The sequence below is a fragment of the Xenopus laevis genome, chromosome 2S, assembly GCF_017654675.1.
Source record: "Xenopus laevis strain J_2021 chromosome 2S, Xenopus_laevis_v10.1, whole genome shotgun sequence".
Taxonomy (NCBI): Eukaryota; Metazoa; Chordata; class Amphibia; order Anura; family Pipidae; genus Xenopus; species Xenopus laevis.
The window spans coordinates 137,708,117-137,735,921 of record NC_054374.1 but is presented as its reverse complement, the minus strand read 5'-3'; the positions used below and the strand labels follow the sequence as shown (position 1 = coordinate 137,735,921).

The following is a 27,805-nucleotide window of genomic DNA, read 5'->3' as shown; positions in this document are numbered from 1 at the left end:
GAATGTTTACCACTTAAGTATTTGCTTCCCTTGCTGTTTAGGGGAGGCTTTCTATAGAGATGAATAAAATCACTTTCTGATTAGGTCAGTGCCCAAGACTGCAGAAAGAAATAATCTTATTGATGTCAGGAAAACCATAATTGGATAAATCTGAATATCAGCCATCAATCCCAAAAGCGGTTTTGCGTTTCACCTTATACATTGTTACAAGTGGAATGGGAATGGAAGAAAATGAATAACATACCTGGAAACGTCAGGCTCTTGCAATTATGGAGACTTTACATTGCAGCTTTGGCCTTATAATTAAAGCAAAAGACTCAGGGTAACAAACAGGGATTCACTGGCCCTTTTGATGTGTAAAAAAAGTGTGCAGTTGCCTGTGAAGCTCCTGGTTCTGTTATCTCTGTTCTGGCCTGGGAACTATTTACAGTTTGGACAAATGCGTGGAGCAAGTTAATAGCTCCATAAAACTTTATGGCATTCCCTACACGTTACACACACACAAACACAAACAGCTTCCTGGCACTGGGTGCCAAAGAGCCTTTGAAGAAAACCCTGATTTAGCCTCGTCTTGCCTTTAATCTTTTGTATTTAACAGAAAAGTGTGAGGTGGAGGAGCTTAATCAGATTTGGTGCAAGATTTGCGGCTTCCCTTGGGGGATCTGGTCTAGATTTTCTTTGCCATGCTACTCTGTGGACTTTGTGGCACCCAAACTATAGCCCATTCTGCCTCCCTTGACCTTTCTTTGCCCCATAACCCCATTGTGACGCCTTCCTTTTATTCCTGTTACTTCCACACACTCCTTTGTCTGCACCTATAATTATTATATACATACATATAAATATATTCATTTATAGCGCACATATCATAGCTCTGCAGCTCTTGTTTAGTAATAAGAGGATGCTGGGAGGATATAAATGGGACAAATACAATTAAATCCACCTGGAAAGCAATATCTGTTTCTGAAATAATAAACAATACTACATTCACTATAGTATAGTACTTGTTATACTAGAAATTTGAATGAATATATTAGAATGCTTGTATTAATTACCTTATTAATTATTGCTTTTTTTTGCATGTACTTTATGTTGTGATTGTATATTTATGTTATTGGTGTAACTAGCTATTAATAAAATAATAATAATAATAATAAAAAAAAACAATACTAGAAATGCACAGGGAATCCCCTCCACCTGCAATCTGGGGTCCCTAAAACCCATATGTAAAGCCCTGATTTCCCCCAGGCTTTGCAGCAAACACAGGTGGTAAGGTTGAAACCAAAGTCCTGAGTCCCAGACAAATATGCAACTCAAAGAGCAAACAATTCCTAGGAATATTTAAAAAGAAAGGCAAAAGAGAAAAAAACACTTACCTTTTCTTGGGCTGCCTATTAGTTTGTTTAGCTAGGGGGGAAAGTACAAATTCCCACATTGATCCCAGGCCTTAAAAGGGAAAGTGCTTTTAGTTTAAGAGAGTAAATTAGCGCAAATAGTCCAGGCTTCTATGCGAATTTAGTAGTTTAAAAGTTTGGAAGGTTATTTATGTGAATGGCCCTAAGGAAAGGCCCTGAATGGCTCTCACTGAGCACGTGATGTCATTAAAGTAAGTTTTATGGTTTGGGGGAGCTGACAAAGCTACAATGTATTTACATCATATATAATCTTAACTGTCCACCATCGCAGCTGCCGGGTCTCTTTAATGCTGGGACAGTGGGACAAGGCACTTAGTGTGGATTACATCGCCCTGTGAGCTGCTCAGAGGGTTCAGCTGCCAAAGGAACCTCAAGCCACAACTGTAAGTCTTTGCCCTTTTCACTGCCGCTCGGGCACTTTCAGATTTTCTTTTTTATTGCGAGCTACAAATAGGAAGGTTTATTAGGGGTGGGGGGAGGTTAGCCCTGTTCCTTACTTCCCCAGTCTGCAGAATTGTGTCACATGCCAGGGATAATAAGATAATAATGCTCCATTAGACCTTGACCACTCAGTAAGATCCTTAGGGTGCTTAGAAATACCGGGGAATCCGGGGGTACATGGGGGTTCTGTCTTTGATTCCCCCCCCCAGGTGGGGTTAGTGGAGAGGTGACCTGCTGAAGTTTGTTGAATAGAAGTTGCTAGTGCGAGTGAGCGTGAGAGCGCATGCGCAATGCCACCGACACTTGGACGTGTAATGTTTTTTAACCCTACCCTGACTGTCTGGGTTACAAGCTGTGAATCTGAGCACAGAAAGCAGATTCCCATACGTGGTAGCCTTGAAGACCACTAAGCAGTGTTGTTGAACTACTGAAACAAAGTACTTCTGTTGCAGAGCTTGCAATCTAGTGACTAGTTATATCTCCGTAGGCAAAACGGCCTCTACCCTCGGCGTTATCGGGCCAATGATCTGCTCCCTTCCCCAAAGTCATTTCAAAGGAATTCTTCAGGTGCGCTCAGAGCGATATAAGGGCAACAGATTTTTTTTTTTGTGGGCTGTTGGAAATACCTCGGATATTTTCCTACTCACAACCAGGCCAAATGTACATCAAACGCTTTTATTGCTTTGCCTTTTGTGTGTAACACCACAGCCCTGCACTCCTGCCTCCTAAACACCAGAGATCAGAGGAACAGATAATCCCGGGTAGGTACATATGAGATAAACACACAGAACGCAGGAACACAGGCATAGGGAGCAGGCAGTCTGAAATTCTGCACCAGCCCAGAGCATGCCCGAATTTTGACCACATTGTTTTGGGCTCCAACATGTTGTGGGTCTTACAGACACCTGGCACAGCTCATTATTAGCTGCTGTATGAAGCTGAGTTTGGGGTTGGGGTAATACTTGGCAATAAATAAACCAACTATACAATAGACTTCCTACAAAGGTCAATACAAATCAGCGAACATTTCAGACATGTATTATCAGTATCTATCTATCTATCTATCTATCTATCTATCTATCTATCTATCTATCTATCTATCTATCTATCTATCTATCTATCTATCTATCTATCTATCTACCTATCTATCTTTCTATCTATCTATCTATCTATCTATCTATCTATCTATCTATCTATCTATCTATCTATCTATCTATCTATCTATCTATCTATCTATCATCTATCTATCTATCTATCTATCTATCTATCTATCTATCTATCTATCTATCTATCTCTATCTATGTATGTACCATTTATCCTTATAGTATGTATAATTATTTATGCATGATCCATCATAATCGCCAATTTTTTTTTATTAATATGATCAGGAGCAGCTATAAAAAGGGAATAGGCTTGGCAGTGACCAGTGCAAATGAACCAAGATATCATTTGTTATAGTCATAAGTTATTTATTTGTAACATGGCATGAGTGTAAAAAATATGCATTACAATCCTGTTCCAAGAAATTTGCAACAAATCCATGTTGGAAAAGCTTTGCAAGATTGAGGAAATTGTATTTTTTTTTTTTTAAATCGACCTAGGCAAAAGTGGTGGTAGGCTGGAAGTTGTGCTTTTTAGACTCCATTCACAAAAATCATATCGTTTTTAATCTTACAATTTTCTTATACCCAGGTGTAAAACATATACATGTATTTTTTGAATTAAATATTTTCATTTATTTAAAGATAGTCATTTTAATGGATAACTGCATTCCCTTTTATTTTAGCACATTTCCCCTGTATTGTACCTGGTGTGACCTGGCTTTGCTGATTGATATTCATTTTTGCTTACATTGTATAGGGAATACGATTAGAAGTAATCTTATCCTCAAATGATTCAGGTTTGAAATGTCTACACCCACAATGCATTGCTTTCACCCACAATGCATTTCATTTACCTGCTATTTTAAATTCTGTTGTTAAAAAAAACTTATAGGACCTGATCCACTTATAGTACACATATTTAATCATTTAAGTGATATTTAAAGTATGGGAATATCCTCCAAGGACAGCTTTTATGGGCACAAATGTAAGCGTTATTATAAGTTATAATAACAGGTACATACAATGCATTGTAGGAACCAAAACTTTATTAAAACATGTTTTAATAAGGAAACAGCTAATAATAGTCATCCACAGTGTGCACTTATACAGTGATAGTATGTTTCCTTATTAATAAAACGAATTATTTCAGTATAATTACCCCAGGTCTGACCTGGCAGGTTTTGATTTTACTATTTCGTTTAAAGACATTACACATTGATGCTGGCAACAAAATATTCAGTGAAATTGGGGTTATCTCAGAGAAGACAATTATAAGTGAATGGTACATATTTCGGCATTTATGATCAAAAATATCTTAAAATATATTGTCTGAATGTGAATCCCTTGGTGTGGGGCCAAGCAATATTGTAGGTACAAACCTATAAGAGATCTCAATACCCAACAGGGTGCTGCCTGGCAGGACACCAGGGAAATTAATCGCCCCTCTACAAACTGAACTGAGATAGAATGCAGCCCCTGATACCTGCACAGAGTGTGTTTGATGATACAGTAGTCTCCAGGCAGGAATACGCGCTAGTTTTGCGCTCTGCATAGTTTAGGAAACCAATAAAACCGAGAAAAGGTTTGTGTGCGCGCAAAGCTGAGAGTAAACACAGGTTGTAGTCTTTGGAATGCAATAGTAACAGATAAATAGGAAAGAATGTGCTATCAAATTATTTTTTTCCCCACAGCCAGGTCATTGTAGAGCTAGTGGCACATGCAAAGAAAGGGACACAACTGTTGGGACACGTGTTTAGAAACAAATAGGGGCCCAAGGGTGTAAGGATATTGTCAGCATTGCTTAAAGAAGTATGGCACACCTTTCTGTACCGTACATACAGTAGCTTTTTCTGTACCGTAGAAAATTCACTGGATTGCACAGCTAATGATTAGGAATCTTACACAGGTGTCTGTAATGGGAAGGAGAAGGCTGCACCAGACAGTAGGATATTGACTTGCTGCTTTCATTCATGGAAATATGTCAGAAAAGGGATCTAGGAACCAGAAAATATTTTCTCTGATTATCCTTACCTTTATTGGTGTGTGTGTCATGTGCACTTGTGATAAGAACAAATACTGTGATTTCTGTTTTAGGTTTGTTGGGAGCTGCCATTTGATAACTTGTTCTTATTGACAGCCTTGTCTCCACTCTATACCCAAAGAATGTGTTTGACTTTTAATAGAGGGATTCTGAAGCAGAGGCCAACTTTCCTTATCAGCCTCACCTGCCATTCTGCTGTGGGGGACTCCTTCTTTCTCATTCACTGCAGCTAGGATATTACATATAGCACATTATTGTTCTGTTTAGAATGTCTTCTGTGAGTTAAAAAGTATATCACAGTCATTTTTGTATACACCTGAAACCCTAGTTTTAATTTCAACAATGGTGATTGTTTGCAATGGTTGAAGCCTGGGTAAGAAAGGAGTGAGGCCACGGTGAGAAAGGGCTAAGAACATCTGGTTTTGTAACTGCCCGTGGGTAACTTTTCACATTCTCCTGTTTGTGTCCCTGTTTTTTCCCTTGTTGCAGCAGTTGGGTTGTATAAATGGCAGTGTGGCCCAATATATATAATTTTAAAGGGTTTGTTCACCTTCCAAACACTTTTTTTCAGTTCAGTTGTTTTCAGATTGTTCCCCTAGAAATAAAGCCTTTTTTCAATTACTTTCCATTATTTATTTTTTTACTGTTTTTCCAAAATCTAAGTTTAAAGTTGAATGTTCGTGTCTCTGGTGTTTGAGTCTGGCAGCTCAGTAATTCTGGTGCAGACTCTAAACTGTTACAATTTTGCAACAATTAGTTGATACATTTCTCAGCAGCATCTCTGGAATATTAGCAACTATTGTATCAATTCTAACAGCTGCCTGTATTGAAACTCAGGGATTCTGCTCAGCAGGGACAAAGATAAGAAATGTATCAACTAAATGTATCAATTTAGAACAGTTTACAGGGTCGGCGACCCCCCTCCCAGCGCTGCTTTAGAAAGTGAAAAAAGACACTTTACACTTCAATATTGGAAAAACGATGACACATAGAAAATAGAAAGTAATTGGAAAAAGTCGTTATTTCTAGTGATCTATCGGAAAACAACTAGTCATTTGAAGGTGAGCAACCCCGTTAAGTAAGAAAATAATAATTTTTTGAACAGTAAGCTGTTGGATCTTTTATCTTCCTTTGTTTTATTTGGTGCATTGTCTTCTCGTTCTAATTTATAGCCTTGGAGAAAATGCAGGCACTAAATATAAACCATAACAGGTGTAATAATAGTCATTCTTGGGTGTCTATTTACCATGGAGTGTAGAAAAAATAACAATCAGATACATCACATATCACATCTGCATGGCAGGCACCACTGCTGTAGTTCTCAAACTGGGTATTGATTTGAGGCAAACTGTACAGCCTGATATTGACCATTTCTCACCATTTCTAATATTTTTGCCACTCAAATTTTCCGCATCAACTAGAAATGATCAACTAGATGAAGCTCCAAGGTGGTATAAATTAATGATGTACATAATGGTGTTTAAGCAGCATAAAATAAAACACACACCTTTAAAATAGAGCTTTTAAATGCATGATTTCAAGGATTGTGATGGACAGTGCCAAATCCCATTTATGGAAAGGTACATTTGCAATTTATTTTGTGCTGGTAGTTTTTTTTAGTGTCACATCACATGATATATACAACAGGTCCCTTAGTGCACTGGTAATTCCCTTTGAGGCCTGTGACCATACCCCCAACTCCCTAATGTCAAGTGAATGAGACATTAGAGAAATTGCTATATTGTGGGTAAAATACATGGCAATATGCATCCATTAATTGCACTTTGCACATTGTACTGAGTACATCAATAAGACCTGGCCAAGATTGTTTACCATTGCCACAGGAGCAGGTTAAATTGGGCCCCTTCTGGCTCTCTCCAGCTATGAAATGGAGGGGGGAGGCATTGACCCTGGCAGTCGAAACAATTGCTCTGTAAAGCTACAATGTTATTGTTATTCTTACTTTTTATGGCTTTACTTCCTATTCAGTCATATTCCAGTCTCTCATTCAAATCACTGCCTGGTTACTAGGGTAAATAAGACTCCAGCAACCAAATAACTGCTGAAATACCAAACGGGAGAGCTGCTGAACAGAAAGCTAAATAACTGAAAATCTACACAAAATAAAAAATGAAGACCAATTGCCGATTGTCTCGGAATATCAGCCTGTACATCATACTAAAATGTGCTAGAAATGTTTGAAAGGCAATGAATGAACTTTCTATACCAAGTGATGCAAAATATATTGGAAACCTACAAACAGGAATTACATTAGGATTTTATGTAACCGTTTTATGCATGGGGCCCACTAGGTACTGGGTCCACTGGCATCACCCGGTCCCTGACACAAAGATCACATTAAAGCTCTAGGCCTAAGGCACATGGGGTCAGTGGCATAACTACCATACAACCGACCCTGCAATCTCAAGGGCACAGGGGACAAGGGGGGGGGGTGGGGGGTTCCTATGTTAGTTCCCCCTACCCTGACCCTCCTGAAAGTGAAATTCCCTACTCAGACACTCATTTCCAGTGCCCAGTCTGTGAGCAAACAGGTGGTCAGGTACAAAAGAGGTGTTTAGCTACAGAGCCCCCCAAAGCTTTGTTTTGTTTCTGGGGGGGGGGGCTAACAGGAACAAGGCATACAACTGCATGTGGTTTGTTCTCCAGTTACTGAAAAAAGCTGATGGAATATATATATATATATATTTATATATATACCCCATGTACTAGATCTAAATAACCAGTAAAGCTGAAAACAAAAACACTTTAAATGCATTAATTGTACATAGGGCTAGATTCAATTCCATAAAAAAAAACCGTATCTCCTAATTCAAATCTGAAAATTTCACATAGACCTCATTGGAGTTTTCACATGATAAATCATGAAATCATTTTTTCTCGTTTAAATTGAATCTGCCCCATAATGTCCAATTACTCTGCACATTTGAAAATTTTGCTTCAGATCTAGAAAACATGATATATGTTATCTGTTACAATTACATACACTTTGTTATATTATCCTCAGTTGAAAACAGTTGAACTGAGCTGTGATTGAAAACCCGTAACAGGTCACCGTGAACTTGGCTACTCATGGCTACAATGTAATATACTTTCATATCCTCTGGTTGCTTTGTAGTAGTTTCTTGATACATTAGTACTATGTTCAGAAATAGTAGCTACAAAGTAATATTACCTTTCTATGCACATAAAGTGAAATAAAGAGTTTATTTAAGGCTTCTTCTGTACAGGGCTCCAATATATTTGTAAAGATTGCACTGATTGCCCTAGGTTCAACTTCATCCAAAATTAGAAGAAGGAAAAGGAACTCCAGCAGAATTACTGCAAATAAACTTGAATTCCGAGTGGTGCCATATACGACATGTTTCCGGTATAATACCCGTTATCAAGTGAATAATGGGGTTAAACACCAGCATATCTTCATGAAGTTTCTGTGTTATCCATGTCTATTTGTAAATTTCCTCCAACACCTTAAAAACACAAAAAGGTGTCTCCTATGGAAATTAGGAAAGGGGTGGTGGTTCATCTATAAGTATGGGATACAATGTCCTATTCTTTGTAACTTTGCAATTGGTCATCATTATTCAATAGATTTTGGATGATTTGTTTTCTTCTGGCTCTCTCTAGCTATCAAATGGGGGGTCACTGACCCTGTTAGCCGAAAACGATTGCTCTGTAAAGCTACAATGTTATTGTTATTCTTATTTTTTTTGACTTTACTTCCTATTCAGTCAGTTCCAGTCTCTCATTCAAACCACTGCCTGGTTGCTAGGGTAAATAAGACTCCAGCAACCAAATAACTGCTGAAATGCCAAACGGGAGAGCTGCTGAACAGAAAGTTAATAACTGAAAAGCCACATAAAATTAAAAATGAAGACCAAATGCAAATTGTCTCAGAATATCAGGGTGTACATCATACTAAAAGGTGCTAGGAATATTTGAAACGTAATGAATGAACTTTCTCTATCAAGTGCTGCACAATATCTTGGAAAAATACAAACAGGAATGATTACTGTATGTAACTGAAGAGTTTCATGATGATAAAAGCATAATACGGTGGGGGGGGCTTCCCTGAATCTCTGATGTTTGAGAAAAAAAATACTATAGTACCATGCATGGCCAAGTTCATTTTATTTTTTAACCCTCACTTTCGCGAAGCAATGTTTATAGTAGTGGCAGTATCCTGACACAAATCTACCTATACCCAGATGGCAAGGTCTTTATCGACATTAAAATTTGCCCTTGTGCTTTGTGTGTGCAGCAAGATACAGTTCATTTACCACCTGGTAATCTCAATTTTAAATGCCTGGGAACTGTGCCAATGTTTCATCATTATTGCAGCAAGTATGAACATGATTGTTAGGCGTGGTAGCAAATTCTTTAGTGTTTCCAACTCTAAATGAAGGCTATTAAACAGTTAAACACCAGGATTTATCATTTCAGGAAATATTTTCCACTGTCTTTATCCTTCATTTCCTATTCTACAGTATACACCAGGAATTAGGGATATTTTTTATTATTTTTGGTATAATAAAGATAGTATGTGGCTTTCTATAGCATGATGTTATGAGAATACATTTTTTGGGATGGAAAACCAGTTAAAATTCAGATTCCAGAGGGCTGTAGGTAATGTTTCCTATGGATACAGAGTAAGAGGAGCACCAAAGGGTATAGTTCCGATACCTGAAATTTACATTTGTGTTATGATGTTGAGATTGTGATTGAAAACTATATATATATATGTATATATATATATATATATATATATATATATATATATATATATATATATTTCTGTATGGCATTTAAGGGATGCTCATTTGGCTGAGAAGCTAAGCAGCTTCTCCTGCATGCATCCTAAAGTAGTTCTCAGTCTTTATAGCTCTTGGCTCTACAGAAGACAGATGGCACATACTAACTGCTTCAGGACTTAGAGTGAAATCCACCATCTGCCCCCTGTCGAGAAAAAGCTAGGTAGGCTTAATGCTACAGCAGGCTGACTTAGGTGAAGGCTAGCATCAAAATATACAGGCTTTCTTTTCATGCTGTGGGCAAAAACTACTTAGCGGTAGTATAATGCAGTTGAAAGCATATGGAAACCAGATGAGAAGTGAGGTAGGACATGACCATGGCTACCACTTTAAGCAAGCTTCAGCCTTGTACTCCTTGTTCTCAAGGCAACGATGTCTGCTAGTGGACATCCACATCTTGCCAACTTGCTGCCCCTTATAACGTGGGTCCCATTTGCACTCACCTGCCGCACCATTTACAGTCAGGTACAAATCTATGTGGAATAAACAAAAAAGAGGTAAAGTTGTCTGCTTCTAATATAAAATAAGCACAGAAGTACAAACATAGGTCAATAAGGTGATGTCTCACTACATAAAAGCCCCAGTCCAAGGGTATCACCAACAGTGGAAAAAGTTTGATAGAGTAGTGAGACTTGCTAACAAATAAAGGCAGTAGCAAAAATATATATAAAAATTAAAGCGTATTTATTAGGACATGCATCCCCTTATGCATTTCATGCCAAATGGGCACTTACTCATAGACTCATAAATATTTATTTTCCCATTAAATTTGCAGGTGGCAGAAGCAGGTGCAACAACGATAGGATGGTGGGGGAAATGGCGCATTGTAGTAAAAACATGTTTTTTTTACCAATTTTATAAACTTTGCACTAGTCATGCGTTATTACCCCCTCTAAAGTCTGCTCCTGTACAAACAGCTTTGCTAAACTTTCTTATACAGGTATGGGATTTGTTATCTGGAAACCCGTTATCCAGAAAGCTCCAAATTACAAAACAGTTGTCTCACATAGACTAAATGTTATCTAAATAATCGAAATGTTTAAGAAATTACTTCCTTTTTCTCTGTTATAATACAACAGTACCTTGTACTTGATCCTAACCAGGGCCGCACCGACCATGAGGCAAGATGAGAATATTGCCTCAGGCAGCATGGAGCGACCTGTTACCAGGGGCGGCAAAAAGCCACCTCTGGTAACTTTAAGAGCCTAATTTCCGTTTTTAAAAACAGAAATTCGGGTCTTCGAGTGCAGCGAGCACAAGACCGCTCACTGCACTAGTGATGCAGCCCCTCCTCGACCTGCTCCGACGCTAGAAGTTAGAAGCGCGGATCCTAATCCTGATCCTAACTAAGATATAATTGATCCTTATTGGAGGCAGAGCCAGCCTATTGGGTTTATTTAATGTTTACATGATATTTGAGGCCTTCTGAAATCAGAAGGTATTTTCTTGTCTCATGCCATACACACAGCACTGCCTAGATACCAAAAATGAGAGTTTTAATTCTACCATAAGGCATCATGGGCGGAGACATGCAAATCACTCCTTTGTGTCCCTTTGGCCAACTATGCATCCAGAACCACTGGTTTATAGCACAGACACAGCCTAATGGTTCAGAGCCATGTATCCAAACTTGCAGACAGCCTGTTTCAATCTTGATCTTAATGTTTACATGATTTTCCAGTAGACTTAAGGTATGAAGATCCAAATTACGGAAAGATATGTTATCCGGAAAACCCAGGTCCAAGCATTCTGGATAAAAGGCCCCATACCTGTATTGTCCCTTTTTGTGGGCTCAAGGGTAAAACATTTTATTATGTTTGATCAAAACACAATACTGCTCAGTTTTGTAGTTGGGAAGGGATTTGATTTTTACTAAACCAAAAATAGTTTTTCAAATGCTGTTAGTTTTCCTTTCTCTGGATCAGTTCAACTTCATGATACTTGGAAAACTGGACTGATGAGACAAAGGCTCATTCAGCAACATGTGCCTCACACCTAATCCTTATCTAGTCTAGCAATAACTTGCAGTTTTAATTGACAAGCATTAATATGTGATTCTCATGGGTTTACAACATGTGGCCTATGTTTATAGTGCACATGGGTGCAGAATTATATTTTAAATTCATTTGTAGTTCTAATGGATGTGCATTAACGGACCAAATTTAATTAGATGAGAAAGAACTTTTTCTTAATTCATTGCCAAATTTCCCCATAGACATCAATGGAGTTTCGACATGATAAACCATTAGATACTATTTTTTCATCAAAGTTAATCTGGCTCCGTGTGTGATATATATGTGTATATATTTGTGGTGTAATAGGTGATACAAATATATAGTTTTTTCATACATGCAGTTATATGGGATATGTTATAACTCTAACGGATATATAACTATGGACCAGATTCAGTACAGATTCAGCTCTACATACATCACCGGTGATGTTGCCGATAGCAACCAATCAGATCTTTGCTTTTGTTTTCTATCTTGTAGGTGACTGTTCAAGTCTAATTGCTGATTGGTTGCTATGAGCAACATCTCCCGTGTTAAAAAATATGCCCCATATGTAATGTAATACAACTTAATGAGGGTTATGTAATAAAATACATCATGTTTGCCCAGGTGCAGTAACCCATAGCAACCAATCAGCAGGTAACATTTACTGGTCACCTGTTTAAAAGCAAACATCTTATTGGTTGATAAGAATTACTGCTCCTGGGCAAACTTAGTGACTTTAACTACATATGGGGTAATATGTTTAATGGACGTTTAATAGCCTGTGATAAAGTTTTTATGGATGTGTAAAGGCATGTTATGTATTAGTTTATAGTTGTCATGGATGTGCACTAACATGACATACAGTATAGGCTTTTGATTTTCATGAATATGCATTAATGTATAATTTATGTTCCTCTTTTATACACCATTAGAATACTGAAGTGTGCCTTTGACATGTTCCTTTTCTATTGACATTAGTCAGGGTAATTGTAGTCACATTTTTATGCATTATATTTGGAAGGGGCTTAGGTTCTGGCAGGTCCCAGCAGCCTCTCATGACATTTTCCCCAAACAGATATTTTATAGAGTTCTTCTAATCAATGTTAACGTAATGCCTACACTGTGGGGGTTATTGATGAAAATCTAGTTGTTCAGATTTTTTAAAATAAAAAAGTCCAACCAAACCAAACAATGTGACCTTATTTATTATTTAAAAAGCACAATTTAATCAGATCGGGGGAAAATAGTAAAATATTGTGAAAACCCGAATCGAATAATTTTTTCAGAGTTTTTTCCTGAATCTTAAGTTTCCCCCGAATTGTATCATTTTTTTTTAGGTTTTTTGCCCAAAAAGCCCAAAAATAGCGCAGACCACAGAAACTTTCAAAAAGTACAGGGACCTCTCTCATTTGACCTTGGCATGTCTGAGATGGCGGATTTTCGGATTTAGACTTTTTGCAGCCTCAGGGTATAATAAATTTCTTAACATTTGAGCTTTTTTTTCACAAAAAAATTCATATTTTATAATAAAAAAACCTCAGATTTTTCAAGTTTTTAGCATTTGGACTTTAATAAATAACCCCCTAGGTATATCTCAGCTGCATGATGGTATTGATTGCTTTGTCACATGCAGTTACATACAGTGCCAATATGATAATAGTGATGCAGTCACTAAATTTGCAGCGAATTTTCACATGTTGCAAAACTGCGGGGAAAAATCACAGGCAAAAAATCTGCTGCGTTTGGGTTTGAATAGTCACGTGCATAAAAATTTCGTGCATCAAAATTATTCAGACACCCATTGACTTTAATGCATTTGGACAAAATAGTCGGTTTGTATAAAAATTGTCACGGGTGTCAAAATTGACAAGCGTCAAAATAATTTCGACACCAATTGACTTGCGTTTCGTGAATTTTTCGGTAAAACGAAACAGGACAAATTTGTCCATCACTAGCGAGCTGACGATTATGTGTAATATTCATCTGTGTTCTGTAGGGGTACATCCAGCATGTCATTTTTATTATGAATGCCATGTAGTGCATTCCGGTGCTTTAATTTGTATTCACCCACATAGCACCATAGGGAATTATGAGTCCCATTGAACCCTTTGCCTCTGTATTTAAGGGATGAAATGGATGTAAAAGAAATATCGCTATCCTTATGTGTCCAAGGTTTGTCCCTAATGACACAGAGCCTTTCAGTTCAATGAGACAGTTATGGTGCAGTTACTATTGGTGCTATTAAGGTGCACTTGGTGCTACTACTCCAGGATAAAAAGCACTGGAATGAACCACATGCAGTAGCAAGAAAGTAAGTGGTCATGTAGCACAAGGCTGTTTTGATTGCCATGGCAGAAATATTTTTCCCTGGCAGAAGCCACTTGCTATTGATATGGCCACCTTTATCTGCTTTTTAAATGGTGCCAGTAACCCCCATTTGAAAGTTGAAAAGAGTCAAAAGAAGGTAAATAATTCAAAAACTAGAAAAAAAGAAAAGAAAAATGCTCAAAAAGGCCACATGAAATTTGCTTAGAATTAGCCATTTTATAACATACTAAAAGATAACTTTTGTGCGTCTGGGGTACAGTTTAAGAGCCCTGCAGCCTTGGGTAAGAACATGGGCAGTAGTTTTTCACTCATCTACTCATCTAATAAGGGCTATAATAAGTTATGTGGCCTTATACACTGCAGGTGGGTCTGTTTGGCAGTATACATGGTCTTAATGCCTCCATCCAAGTCAGAAATCCAAAAATAAGCATCTGCTTTGAGCCACTGGAAGCAACTTCAAAGGCCTTGGTGAGCAACATATTGCTCAAGAGCCACTGGTTGATGATCACTGCATTTAGAGGAAGTCTATGATCAGACTTATCTGTATGTTCAGTATTATTAAACCTTTTTTCAACTTCATAATGATTTTATTGATGAGGAAGGGGTGGATCCGAAAATCCCAACAGTGCACATGTTTTCGAAAGAAAAGTAAAAAGCACCTGTGAATAAAACAACATTTATGAAATACTCTTTCAGCGTTACACAAAGTAATAATAAAGCTCTTTGATTCGCATATGTTATGGTAGCAAGGTTTTTGGTAAACACATTTTATAACGTGGACACATGATGTTTATTCTTCCATAAGGGCAATGACACTGAAAAGTGGCCCTGGCCTCAATTTCATTTCTCTGTATTTGCCGTTCCTCCCCATTTCTTTGCAAATTGATGGCACTGGGTTATTTATTAATAGTATTTTGTAGGATAAGGTGGTGCATTTGTTACCAAGATTGAAAAGAAATTTTATCAACACAATCTTTAAAAAAATTATTTTTGCATTCAGTTGCATTTATTTTAAGTTTTTTAACCAAAGACAGTGCAATGTGATGGTTACCCACCTGTGAGACAATATAATATAGGACAACATAATTTAGGACTGAAGTACATGTTGGTTGTGATGGTACATTTATCAGTGGTTTTAGGGTTTCTCCATCATCATGCAGCACAATGACATTAACTGGTTCCCTCTTGATGGTACAGCCAAATCACCAATACCAGGTCAACAGTAGAGATCAAGGCCTATTTTCAGTTAGATATCAGTCAGGCAGGCCAATCTGGGGGTCCCGTACACAGGCTTGTGAATGGCTACCTTTTTTTATTTTAGAAATACAAAGAGTTTGTTTTACAAAAATCCTTGAAAGGTGTAAAGAATTTTAGAGCATGCAAAGCAAATTACTCAGCATGCTTAGTCATTTGCACCACCCTTTCCAATATCGCATATTTCATATTGCAACATGCTGTTCGAAGAGCTGCTGGACTTTAACAGCCAGCTATCTATAAGACCGGTTAGAAAATCCCATCTGACGATCAAGTTGGCCCTTTGATGTTGCCCTCTTTCTACAGGTCTGCATATACTTGCACTATGATTCTATCAATGTTCCAGAGCCAAAACAATCAAATCAGCCTTATTTGGCCTGCCATATGGGTGCTTAAATCAGGTGAAGATTGTTACAGCTTACGGCTAGGGCCAGATGATGCTTACCATTGAACATTCTCTGCAGGTGGAAAAAACGCTTCCATGCGTCTCCCCTTGTCTTTTGACCCGTGGGCATATTTCAGCATGAAATGCAAAATGTTGAGTTTCTGCGTGACTTGAGCTGAGACAATGCTTCTGGGTGCAGGTAGAACAGGAGCGGAGAAGGGGAGTGAATTCTTCACAGGCAGTAGTATCTGCAGTAGTATGGTCCAAGCCTAAGGTGGCCATTAGTACGAAACTAATTTTTGTACGATATACGGTGCGTGTATGGTGGGAAAAGAGCCGACCGATATCGACAGAAGACTTGTATATTGGTTGGGCTGGACGGAAAATTTTGATCAGGTGCCTTTAATGGCACCCAAACATCGCCCATTGTTAGTGCTGAATTGTCAGATACAGGTAGAATTCTATTATTTCTACCTGTATATCTACCTGTATATCTGACGATTCAGCTCTACACGTCTGTATTGAAACGAACAATCTTTCTTGGAAATATCTTTTCCAATAAAGATCGTAATTGTTACATTTATGGCCATAAAGGTGGTCATAGACCCATAGATAATATAGTTTCGTACAATATTCAGTGAGTGTATGGCAGGAGTCAAGCTGATCGTTATTGGCAGAACACATGGATATCGGTCAGTTTGTCCATCCGTCAGGTTGGAAAATTTTGATAAGGTGCCTTTGAAGGCGCCCGAACATCGGCCTGCGGAACTGCTGAATACAGGTAGAGTGCTATTGTTTTTCCTGTATATCTGGGATTAAGCTCTACACATCTGTATTGAAAATGAAAACGAATGGTCGCAGGAAAGATCGTAATTGTAAGTCACACTTGCCTATTACCTTGTCTGGCCTGGGCTTCCTACTGGGCCAGATAAGGCAGTAGTTCACCAGTACTAATTCCTGCAAGAATATTGTTGCCTTTAAACTGTATTTGCATAGCTAGAGTTCCTCTATAAAGTACCTTAATTTGAGCATCTGCTTGGAACTGAGTTATCCTTGTTTTCCAAGAAGGAAAATGCCTTCTACATGTAGATCTTGATTTGATTTAATTTGATTGATCACTATTGATTCGTTCTTGCCACTTAACTGATCTTTCAGGGATATCTGAAATAACCTCTAATTAAAAGTAGAATTATTATTGTTTCCAATTTTATTGCTGTAGCATTAATTAAACAATGCAGTGGTGTTATCAGTTTCATAAATGTTCTAAAATTCTGGTTTTCATTATTGCTCATCAGATTGGATAGCTTTGGTTCACTATTGTCATTTCATTCGCTAAATTGCTTTAATGTTGCTATAAAATTAATGTAAACACAATTGCTTATTCATTATACAAAAATCATTTGTGAATAATAACTCTCTGAGCGACTTGTAAGGTAGTGGCAGTTTGGCATTCTCCTCCACCTTCCAGCTCCCATAAAAGTAGCGAAATGTAACCGTTTATTAGTGGAATAAATTGCTACCTAGCAAGGGATGGGAACACAACAGTAGGGGGCCGATTCACTAACTTCGAGTGAAGGATTCGAAGTAAAAAAACTTCGAATTTCGAAGTGTTTTTGGGCTACTTTGGACCATTGAATGGGCGACTTCGACCTTCGACTACGACTTCGACTTCGAATCGAAGGATTCAAACTAAAAATCGTTCGACTATTCGACCATTCGATAATCGAAATACTGTCTCTTTAAAAAAAACTTCGACCCCCTAGTTCGCCATCTAAAACCTACCGAACTCAATGTTAGCCTATGGGGAAGGTCCCCATAGGCTTTCCTAAGTTTTTTTGATCGAAGGATATTCCTTCGATCGTTGGATTAAAATCCTTCAAATCGAACGATTCGAAGGATTTAATCGTTCGATCGAAGGAATAATCCTTCGATCGTTCGATCGTACTATCTGCGCTAAATCCTTCGACTTCGATATTCGAAGTCGAAGGATTTTTATTCCCAGTCGAATATCAACGGTTAATTAACCCTCGATATTCGACACTTGGTGAATCGGCCCCTAGGTGTTATTAGATGTGTTATTATTGAATCTGGTGGGTTTACTTTTTCTATTGGCCATGAAAGTCAGGTTCATATGAATATATAGATATATATATACTGTATGCATATCCTGCCCGGTTACCTCTGCTTTATAAGAGGATATAATGTGACTCAGAGTGTTCTATTAGTTCCAAAGTAAAATAGGAATCTTGCATAGGTCTAGGTCTCTAGAAGTAAAGCAGGCCCATCCTAAACATGCTTCCTCACTGAGGCCACAGGAAAGGCTGAAGACTAATCTGTTTTTATTCAGCTGAGTAAGGACATACTGTAGTACATTTGTGTTCACTAGTAGATTCCAGCAGGATCTGTATTTATGCATGTATATGTGAGCTTTGTGTGTTTTCAGGGGCAGCTGAAAGTTTTATTTTCGGTTGTGGACCTTAGTGTGTGTGTTCTTCCTTGATTGTGGGAGCACAGTGATCCCATAAATTAACTGCAACAGGTATAAGACATACCCCTGGGAAATCAGTCTTAGGGATTAACAAACTGCTCACAATATATCACATAGACAGGGTCCCTTTGTTATAGAGAAACACAGGGAATTATGAAAATATTCTACCAATGTGATAGGGTAGTTGGTTTGCAATAGTTTGCCCTGTTTGACTACTAAAACTCAATATATGCCTATATTTCAGGCAGAACTGTATTTAGGTCCAATGCTGCCCTAGGCACTGGACCTAAACACGCCCCCTACGTGACGCATGTAACTTCAGTGCATCGTACGCGTGACATCACACGGACGGATGTCGCAGGAGTGATGTCACGCGACGTGTGCGCATGACGTCACTTCCGCCAACCAGCCCATACCCTCACCAACCCCAACGCTTTCGCAGGATTTCCTATGGAAATCCATGGAAGAGGCTGGGCGATTTTTTTTTTAATTTAAAAAATTTATTTATCGGCACCCGAGGGCCTCCCTCCAAAACCTGCCGTCCTAGGCATAGGCCCTCGAGTGCCTTGCTATAATATGCCCCTGATTTCAGGGCAGGACTGGAGGAGTTATAGGCAAATGTAACCCCCACTATGTACATATGAGAACCACTAGGGGTTGCTTTGTTTACATTGCTCTTCTGTGAAGAAACAGACATAGTAAGAGCTCATAGGGTTTGGCAACACAAAACTTTGTTTCATATTTACTTCGCTCCTCTTGTTTAATATCTGTGATGCATTAAGGCACAATAGTTGGAGACTTTCATATGTTGAACCATGGATCTTGCCCAAATCATTAACAAAACGAGTAGGGCCACAAAAGCCCTGGTAATAGAGAATCATTCTCTGCTACAATTAAATTTGTTACATGTGAAACGTATTTATTTAAATGGAATAAAGCTGACTTTTTGAGTTGAGTGGCTTGGAGAGAAGTACCACCCTGCAACTGGGATAAATGCAAGCAGAATGTCCCTGACAAGCAGAGACAGTAGCACTTCTTTCCAGCTCTCTAAACATATGCCTGGGCTTTAGACACAAGCACAATATGTTTTACTATGACAATAGTGTATTTTTCTTCCATAGGATAAGTCTCACATAACTTCTATGCTACCTTTTACTGGCAAATATTCTATAAATTCTTTTTTCTATTAGTGGAGTTGTAACAAGTGCTACCAACTGATGGAGGAAGAAGACCCCACAGTCTTTGCGGGGCCCGGGGAACAAGGGGGCCCAGACTGTAAGATCTGCTTACTCTATAGCTGAAAAAAAACCCCTCCTTCCCAGCCACTCTCTTACTTTGGACGCAAGTTGGGTGGGGAGGAGGTGGGGCAGAGGCAGGGTGGGAAGTGTATGGGAGCATGGGGATCTGAGTGCGCCAGGCTCTTTTGAAGATTTTTTTGCAGGGGGGCCCAGCACACTCTAGTTACTCCACTGACTGACAATTTTCAAAATGAGGCACATTATTCAGTGTAAATAACGAAAGATTAATACAAAATATGGCATAATAAAATTACATTTTACAAAAGGCACCCCTTCCCATCCACGATTCTGAAACTGTTGGATACCCCTTAATAAACCATAAGAACTTTCTAAACATGTGCTTTGGCTTTAGACTCAGGTCATCTGACTCTTTGACTTGTGATAAATCTTGTCATTACATAACAATATAAAGTGAGTAAAATCTATTTCGGTCTATTTGTATAGAACTGTTTACAAACCCTATTTCTGAGCACTAGACAATCTTGAAGTAGCAGGGAGGAGTAAGAGCAGTAATTGCTGTAGGGTATTTTTCTGCCACAAAAGATATACAGTTTTGACTCCATGTCATATTTTAAAGCTACTTGATAGTTGTTTCCTATGACTTGTTAAAGGGATACTGTCATGGGAAAACATGTTTTTTTCAAAATACATCCATTAATAGTGCTACTCCAGCAGACTTCTGCACTGAAATCCAATTCTCAAAAGAGCAAACACATATTTTTATATACAATTTTGAAATCTGACATGGGGCTAGACATATTGTCAGTTTCCCAGGTGCCCCAGTCATGTGACTTGTGTCTGCACTTTAGGATGGAACTACTTTCTGGCAGGCTGTTATTTCTCCTACTTAATGTAACTGAATCAGTCTCAGTGGGACTTGGCTTTTACTATTGAGTGCTGTTCTTGTATCCACCAGGGAGCTGTTATCTTGTATTAGGGAGCTGCTATCTGGTTACCTTCCCATTGCTCTGTTTTTAGGCTGCTGGGGGGGGGGGGTTATATCACTCCAACTTGCAGTACAGCAGTAAAGAGTGACTGAAGTTTAGTAGAGCACAAGTCACATGATTGGGGGCAGCTGGAAAACGGACAATTTGTCTAGCCCCATGTCAGATTTCAAAATTGACTTTGAATCTGTTTGCTCTTTTGAAAAATGGATTCAGTGCAGAATCCTGCTGGAGCAGCACTATTAACTGATGTGTTTTGAAAAAAACATGGAAAATATGAAAGTGTTTTTAAGTAATGAATAAACAATATAGTCTTGCCCTGCACTGGTAAAACTGGGGTGTTTGCTTTAGAAAGACTATTATAGTTTATATAAAAAACCAGCTGTGTAGCCACAGGGGCAGCCATTCAAGCACAAGACAAATAATAGATAACAGATAAGCTTTGTAGAATCACATTGTATATTACAGAGCTTATCTGTTATCTGCTGTGTATCCTGTGAATTTTCTCCTTTTTCAGCTTTAGATGGCTGCCCCCATGGCTACACAGCAGCTTGTTTATATAAACTATTGTTGTGTTTCTGAAGCAAACACACCTGTATTACCAGTGCAGCACAACAGTACATTATATTTTCATAAGATTTTATTGGTGTTACTGCTCCTTTAAGTTAAAGGCCACAGCATGTCTCTATCTGTATTTTATTTGGAGAAAAGGCAAGGCACAGCTCTGTGAGCCCTTACCTCTAAGTGCAATGGCCACTTTAGAAAAAAATGAGTGTTGCATATGTATTACTACCATTATCATAGATACAGAACTGTGATTATACATTTGCATATAAGTATAATATAAATGTATATATAAATCGAAGTTTGATTTTTTGTGGTTGGACCTTTAAAGGGGAAAAAATGGTGTTAAAAGTCCAAATAAAAAAAGTACTCCAAAGTCATGGCACATGTCCCATTGATATCCTGATCTGCTCTGTGTTTTGTTCAAATATCGAAAGATTTTGTGGTCTTCGGGTGTCAAATCCAAAAAACCGTCAGTGCTGATTTGGTCGTAGTAGTTTTCAGAAAATACTGATTGACAAATAAGCCCCTTAATGTTGGCCATAGATTTAAAGATCCACTGAGGTCCCAAAATCTGTGCACTGGGTAAAGCACAAACAAGTGGATTTAAAAAAAAGAAGAAAAAAGGTTGAACTTGATGGACGTGTGTCTTTTTTCAACCTTACTTACTATGTTACTATGTTACTATGTATAATGTGGGCCTACAGGAATTGTTCTGGGGAAGGGCCACACCAATGCTTCCATGATTTTTAAACCTACCCAATAGAAACCTAGATGCTTTTCAGTCAAATACTAGTAAGGCATGCAGTCCTGAGTAATTGCAGTTACTGTCTACTATTATATACTACTGTATATTAACTGCCTTCTTCCAGTACTGCTCTCAGCCGCTGCCTGCCTTATTGCATGGTAATTACACATATTACATTATACCTATTTAAAGGAGAAGCAATTTTTAAACATCATTTTACCCTTTTGCAGGAAAAATTATCTTTAAACTTTTTTTTTTGAGCAATGATTTTGTTATGAATGTGACCAGGTCATCATCTTCAGTGAAAGTAATATATTATACATGAGCCATTAGCTTTTAACAATGATTATACAATTTGTTAAAGAAGGAGCCTAAACCAAAGGTTTTTCTGTCCTTCTTGCTCTTAAAGCTTGAAACATTTATCAGATTCCCAAAGAGCCAATTCAGAAAGGGGTCACCATTCATTTTCGGCATTGATTATAAGATTAGTTTGGCACATGTGGGGTTCTTATCAAAATGTTATTAATGTCAACAACAACAATTCTATTCATTTGTTTTTATTATTTTAGAAAGATCCCCTATCCAGAAAGCAGGTCCTGAGCATGCCAAATAATGGATTTCACCTGTATGGGAGTAGAAAGAACATATACAGGTGATTTATTCTACTGCTTATACAGTAAAGGCGATTACACACCTAGTAATTTTTGCCTCCTTCTGCATTTTCCCATTATTAAACTGGATTACCACAAATAAAGGACCAAATTTAATTTGTTGAGAAAAACTTATGACCTAATTCAATTTCAGTTTTCCTCCTATACTTCAATTGGGTTTCCAAGGGATAAACCATGAGATACATTTTCTCATCAAATTACATCTTGCCCAAAGAGATTTTTTGAATATTCAAATATTTGTCCATAGATTTTTGCTTTTTCTGCCTTGCGGTGAACTGTTTCCACTCTCATATCTATAGAAGGCCTCCCCAGGTAGCAATGTAGTAAATGTAAATGAACCTCTCAGAATAAGGGAAATTGATCCTGTCTATGCCTTGCAACAATGTTGCTCTGTTCTTCAGTGCAGGGGCGTAACTACAGAGGAAGCAGACCCTGCGGCTGCAGGGGGGCCCAGGAGGTACAGGGGGCCCCATGAGGCTCTCATTGATGAGCAATTTGAACATATATTGGTAAAACAGGACAAACACTGGATATGTTGGGGGCCCTAAAATTAATTTGCTGTGGGGCCCAGCAACATCTAGTTACGCCACTGCTTCAGTGTATAACTAGAATGCTTGCTATAAATCCAGACAGATCTGCTGTTTATGGCCGGAAAGAAGCAGCATTAGTGGGGAAACATACTTAATGCAAGTCAAAAATGGCAATAAATATTTCAGAGGCAAAGTAAATTTACATTTTTTTGACATAACATTACACATTTCTTCAGGGATAACTAACACTAACTAATTAATCTTTTTTTTTTTATGAATTACTAATTACTGCAACCCTTTAATTCACAATGTTATATTAGAAGCACTTGTTTATTGTGATAATACACTTGGGTTCCTGTCTCTGGTCTTTCTGTCTGGCAGCTCAGTAATTCAGGTACAGATTCTGAACTGTTACAATTTGCTGCATTACTTGATACTTTTCTCAGCAGCATCTGTGGAAAATACGCAACTATTGCATCAATTGTATTGGCTGCCTTTAATAAAACTCAGGGACAAAGATCCCCTTCAGAAAGACATAAGGTGAAAAGTGAAACTTCAATATTATAAAAATAGAAAGTAACTGAAAAAATGTCTGGTGAACTATCTGAAAACTACTGACTGATAAAAAGTGTTGGAAGATGACAACCCCTAAAATGTTAGCAATACATTTGCTGTGCCATTTGGTGTGACATAAACAGCAAGGACAAGCAATGGACACAGGGACTTAGGGACTATCGGTTGTAACTAATGTTTATAGCAGGCTTGTTGGACAGTACTGGGCTTTTATACACATTTCTCTGTGGAGGCTCTTAGTAATATTAACCCTAACCCTTAAAGTTGGCTTGAAGATCAGCTCGTTTGACAAGGTGGTCAAGCAAGCCCTATGTGCTGGGCCATATAGGGCTAATCTGATCGTCTGGCCCTCAGTAATCCTATGTCACTAGGTAACTCACTAAATCAAGGAGGAGGCCCAGGTGCATGTCCTGAGCCTTCAGCAAAGGGAGCAGTTCAAACCAATATTTTGTAGAGCAGGCACTCAAATAAAAGCAATCTTCCACCAGGTAGTAGATATAAGTAAAATTATTTATTACTATGTCACATATATAGCCTTACGGGTTTCGTGTTACCAACATTAAATGCATAAGGCTATATACAGTATGTGACATAGTAAATAATTTTACTTATATCTATTACCTGGTGGAAGATTGTCTTTATTCCAGTGCCTGCTCTACAAAATTCTCATTTGGCCCTCAGGTCAAGAATCAGATCCTAAATGGTGCAAATGCAGGCCATCAGGAGTGGACAAGCACCAAGCTGATGCAGCCCTTGCCAGACAGGATATTTAAACCTGCCTATGAGGGAGGGATTCAGGGAAGGAACACATGCATGCAGATAAGCTGCTGATCATTCTGAAAGGGCTGAATTTTCATCTGTATGGCCAATAGTGATGTGCAGGTTGACTCGAAAACCCGCATGTAACCAAGGTTTTATTGCCAGTTATGAGGATTCTGGTTGAAATTTTGGGTTAGGATTGGGTCAGACTGGGCAAGTACACTACTTTTCTGCCCCTGAAGATTCCCTGTTTTGGAACAAGAGGCATGTATAGAAGTAGCGTACAGAGCAAGAAGACATGGGTACAGGTTGGGTGCTGGTCCTACAATGGCAAAATTTTGGGTTAAAATTTTGAGGATTAAGATTGGGTGTGGTTTAAGTTTTTTCTGACCCACACACCACTAATGGCTAGCTCAAGGTCAAACTGGGGGGGGGGGTCAGGGCCTCCCCAAGGCCCCCCCCCTCCCCAGCAAACCACCCTCTCGCTTCCCCCCCTCGGAGCATACCTACTTCATGTTAATCTTTATGTGAGCAAGTGAGCAGATGGGAGAAGTGGGCGGAGCAGGCATTAGTGGGCTGGGTACGTGGTGGAGTGGGCGGGGCAATCGGTAGAGTGTGTGTGCCCTACTCTGCCTGCGTGTGCCCTGCTCTGCCTGTGTGTGCCATGCTCTGTTGTGTGTGCCATGCTCTGCCTGTGTGTGCCCTGCTCTGCCCATGTGTGCCCTGCTCTGCCTGTGTGTGCCCTACTCTGCCTGTGTGTGCCATGCTCTGCCTGCATGTGCCCTGCTCTGCCTGTGTGTGCCATGCTCTGCCTGTGTGTGCCCTGCTCTGCCTGTGTGTGCCCTGCTCTGCCTGTGTGTGCCCTGCTCTGCCTGTGTGTGCCCTACTCTGCCTGTGTGTGCCATGCTCTGCCTGCATGTGCCCTGCTCTGCCTGCGTGTGCCCTGCTCTGCCTGTGTGTGCCCTGCTCTGCCTGTGTGTGCCATGCTCTGCCCTGCTCTGCCTGTGGAACATAAGCCTGGTATTTGTTCTGGGGGTTTGTTAGCATTTGAAAGTAAATTATTGTTAGGGGCCCCTAAGGTGTTTAATCATGTGCTGGGGGGAAGAGGAGGAATATGGATTTAAGGGTATGTCTTAATATGTCAACTTTTTTCACAAATGAGTGATAAGTGATATCCCTGCAGTGTGCACCAACCATTTGGTTTTTTGGTGTGTTACCGCCATTAATGTGGACATGGTCTTGTGGTTACATGGGTGTGGTGTAAAGTAGGTGTGTAGGGAGTGGTCAACACTGGCTTCCATTATCGGCCCTCCACTATGTAGGCTGGAAAAATGTTGGCCCTCGGTAACACAGAAGTTACAGCACTGTTGTAGATCAATAATCTGGGGACCAGTAGCTCGTGAGCAACATATTGCTTTCCAACTCCTTGGATGTTGCTCCCAGTGTCCTGAAAGGAAGTTAATTTTGAATTCCAGGCTTGGCGGCAAATTTTGGTTGACAAAAACCATATTTACTGCCAAAGAGAGCCTCCTGTAGGTTACCAGTTCACATATGGGCTACCAATAGCCAATCACAGCCCATATTTTGCACCCCTAAGTATGTTTTGCATGATTATGTTGCACTCCAACATTTTTTGACATTTAAAAGTGGCTCACATGTAAAAGAAGGTTGGGGATCCTTGTTGCAATGTTCCTGCAATATTCCTTCTACTTCCTTCTCAGCTATGTGTGCAAACAAATTCTGAAACATTTGAAACTTGTGTGCAAAGTTTTTAAAAGCTGTTTGCTCAGGTCGGAATTGATACTAAGTTTTATTTCCACACACAATTATTTGCATACACCATAATAGGTTGTGTGCACTGGCATCAAAATATGTGTGTGTGTGAACAAGTGCACACCTTAGAGGGAACATTGACAACATGAACCACACACTGTGTACACATGGCAGTGAATAATGGAATCTGGACTTTGCTTAAAGGAACAGTAACACCAAAAAAAATTAAGTATTTTAAAGTAATGAAAATATCATGTAGTGTTGCCCTGCACTGGTAAAACTGATCTGTTTGCTTCAGAAACACTACTATAGTTCATATAAACAAGCTGCTGTGTAGCAATGGTGGAAACTGAAAAAAAGTCTATATGGCACAGGTTAAATAGTGGATAACAGATAAGACCATTATGTTCTACAGAGCTTATCTGCTGTGTAACCTGAGCCTTTTCTCCTTTGAATGGCTGCCCCCATTGCTACACAGCAGCTAATTTATATAAACAATAGTAGTGTTTCAGAAGCAAACACAGAAGTTTTACCAGTGCAGGGCAACACTGCATTATATTTTTTTTACTTTAAACCACTTTCATGTTTTGATGTTACTGATCCTTTAATGCCAGAGTATCTGAGCCTTGTAAAAAAGTTGGCACCTGGCCTGGGCCATACAAATCTTGCTTAACACCAATGATATTAATAGGTAAGAAAGATGATATTAGTGTAATGGCATATTTTTGTTTAACAGTAAAGGTGGAAAACAAACTAATGAGAAAAGATGGTGCGTGTGAGGGGGCACAGGCTACTAGTTCTGCTGGGTTAGAAATCTGTTTCATTATTTAACATCTGTGCATGAGAGATATAGATATGAGAGCTATAGATATGATGTTATGAGAGATATAGATATGATGATATAAGAGATATAGATTTGATGATATGAGTGATATAGATATTAGAGATATGAATATGATGTTAAGAGAGATATAGATATGATGATATGAGTGATATAGATATTAGAGATATGGATATGATGTTATGAGAGATATAGATATGATGATATGAGAGAGATATGAGAGCTATTGATATTAAAGATATAGATATGATGATTTGAGAGTTATAGATATGAGAGATATAGATATGATGATATGCGAGATATAGAAATTAGAGATATAGATATTAGAGATATAAATATGACGATATGAGAGATATAGATATGATAGATAAGATATGATGCTATGAGAGATATAGATATGAGAGATATAGAAATTAGAGTTATAGATATTAGAGCTATAACTATGATGATATGAGAGATATAGATATGAGAGTTATAGATATTAGAGATATACAGTGGTGTGAAAAACGATTTGCCCCCTTCCTGATTTCTTATTCTTTTGCATGTTTGTCACACTTAAATGTTTCTGCTCATCAAAAACCGTTAACTATTAGTCAAAGATAACATAATTGAACACAAAATGCAGTTTTTAAATGAAGGTTTACGTTATTAAGGGAGAAAAAAAACTCCAAATCGACATGGGCCTGTGTGAAAAAGTGATTGCCCCCCTTGTTAAAAAATAACTTAACTGTGGTTTATCACACCTGAGTTTAATTTCAAAGGTTATAAAGCCATTTCTAAAGCTTTGGGACTCCAGCGAACCACAGTGAGAGCCATTATTCAC

General features: G+C 38.6%; 1 protein-coding gene across 5 annotated transcripts in view; it reads left to right on the top strand.

Moving 5' to 3' along the window:
• LOC108709892 (homeobox protein Hox-C4) overlaps nucleotides 1-27,805 on the top strand; it is a 100,826-nt gene that overhangs the window by 53,578 nt on the left and 19,443 nt on the right. The window contains exon 1 of one of the 5 annotated variants that reach the window (XM_018250129.2): nucleotides 1,197-1,798. The exons of 3 other annotated variants lie outside the window; for them this stretch is intronic. The gene's annotated coding sequence lies outside the window, so the exon portion shown is untranslated. Of the gene's footprint in view, nucleotides 1-1,196; nucleotides 1,799-21,735; nucleotides 22,488-27,805 lie in introns of those variants that run through there. One more of the 5 variants, XM_041584463.1, reaches the window with a different exon arrangement.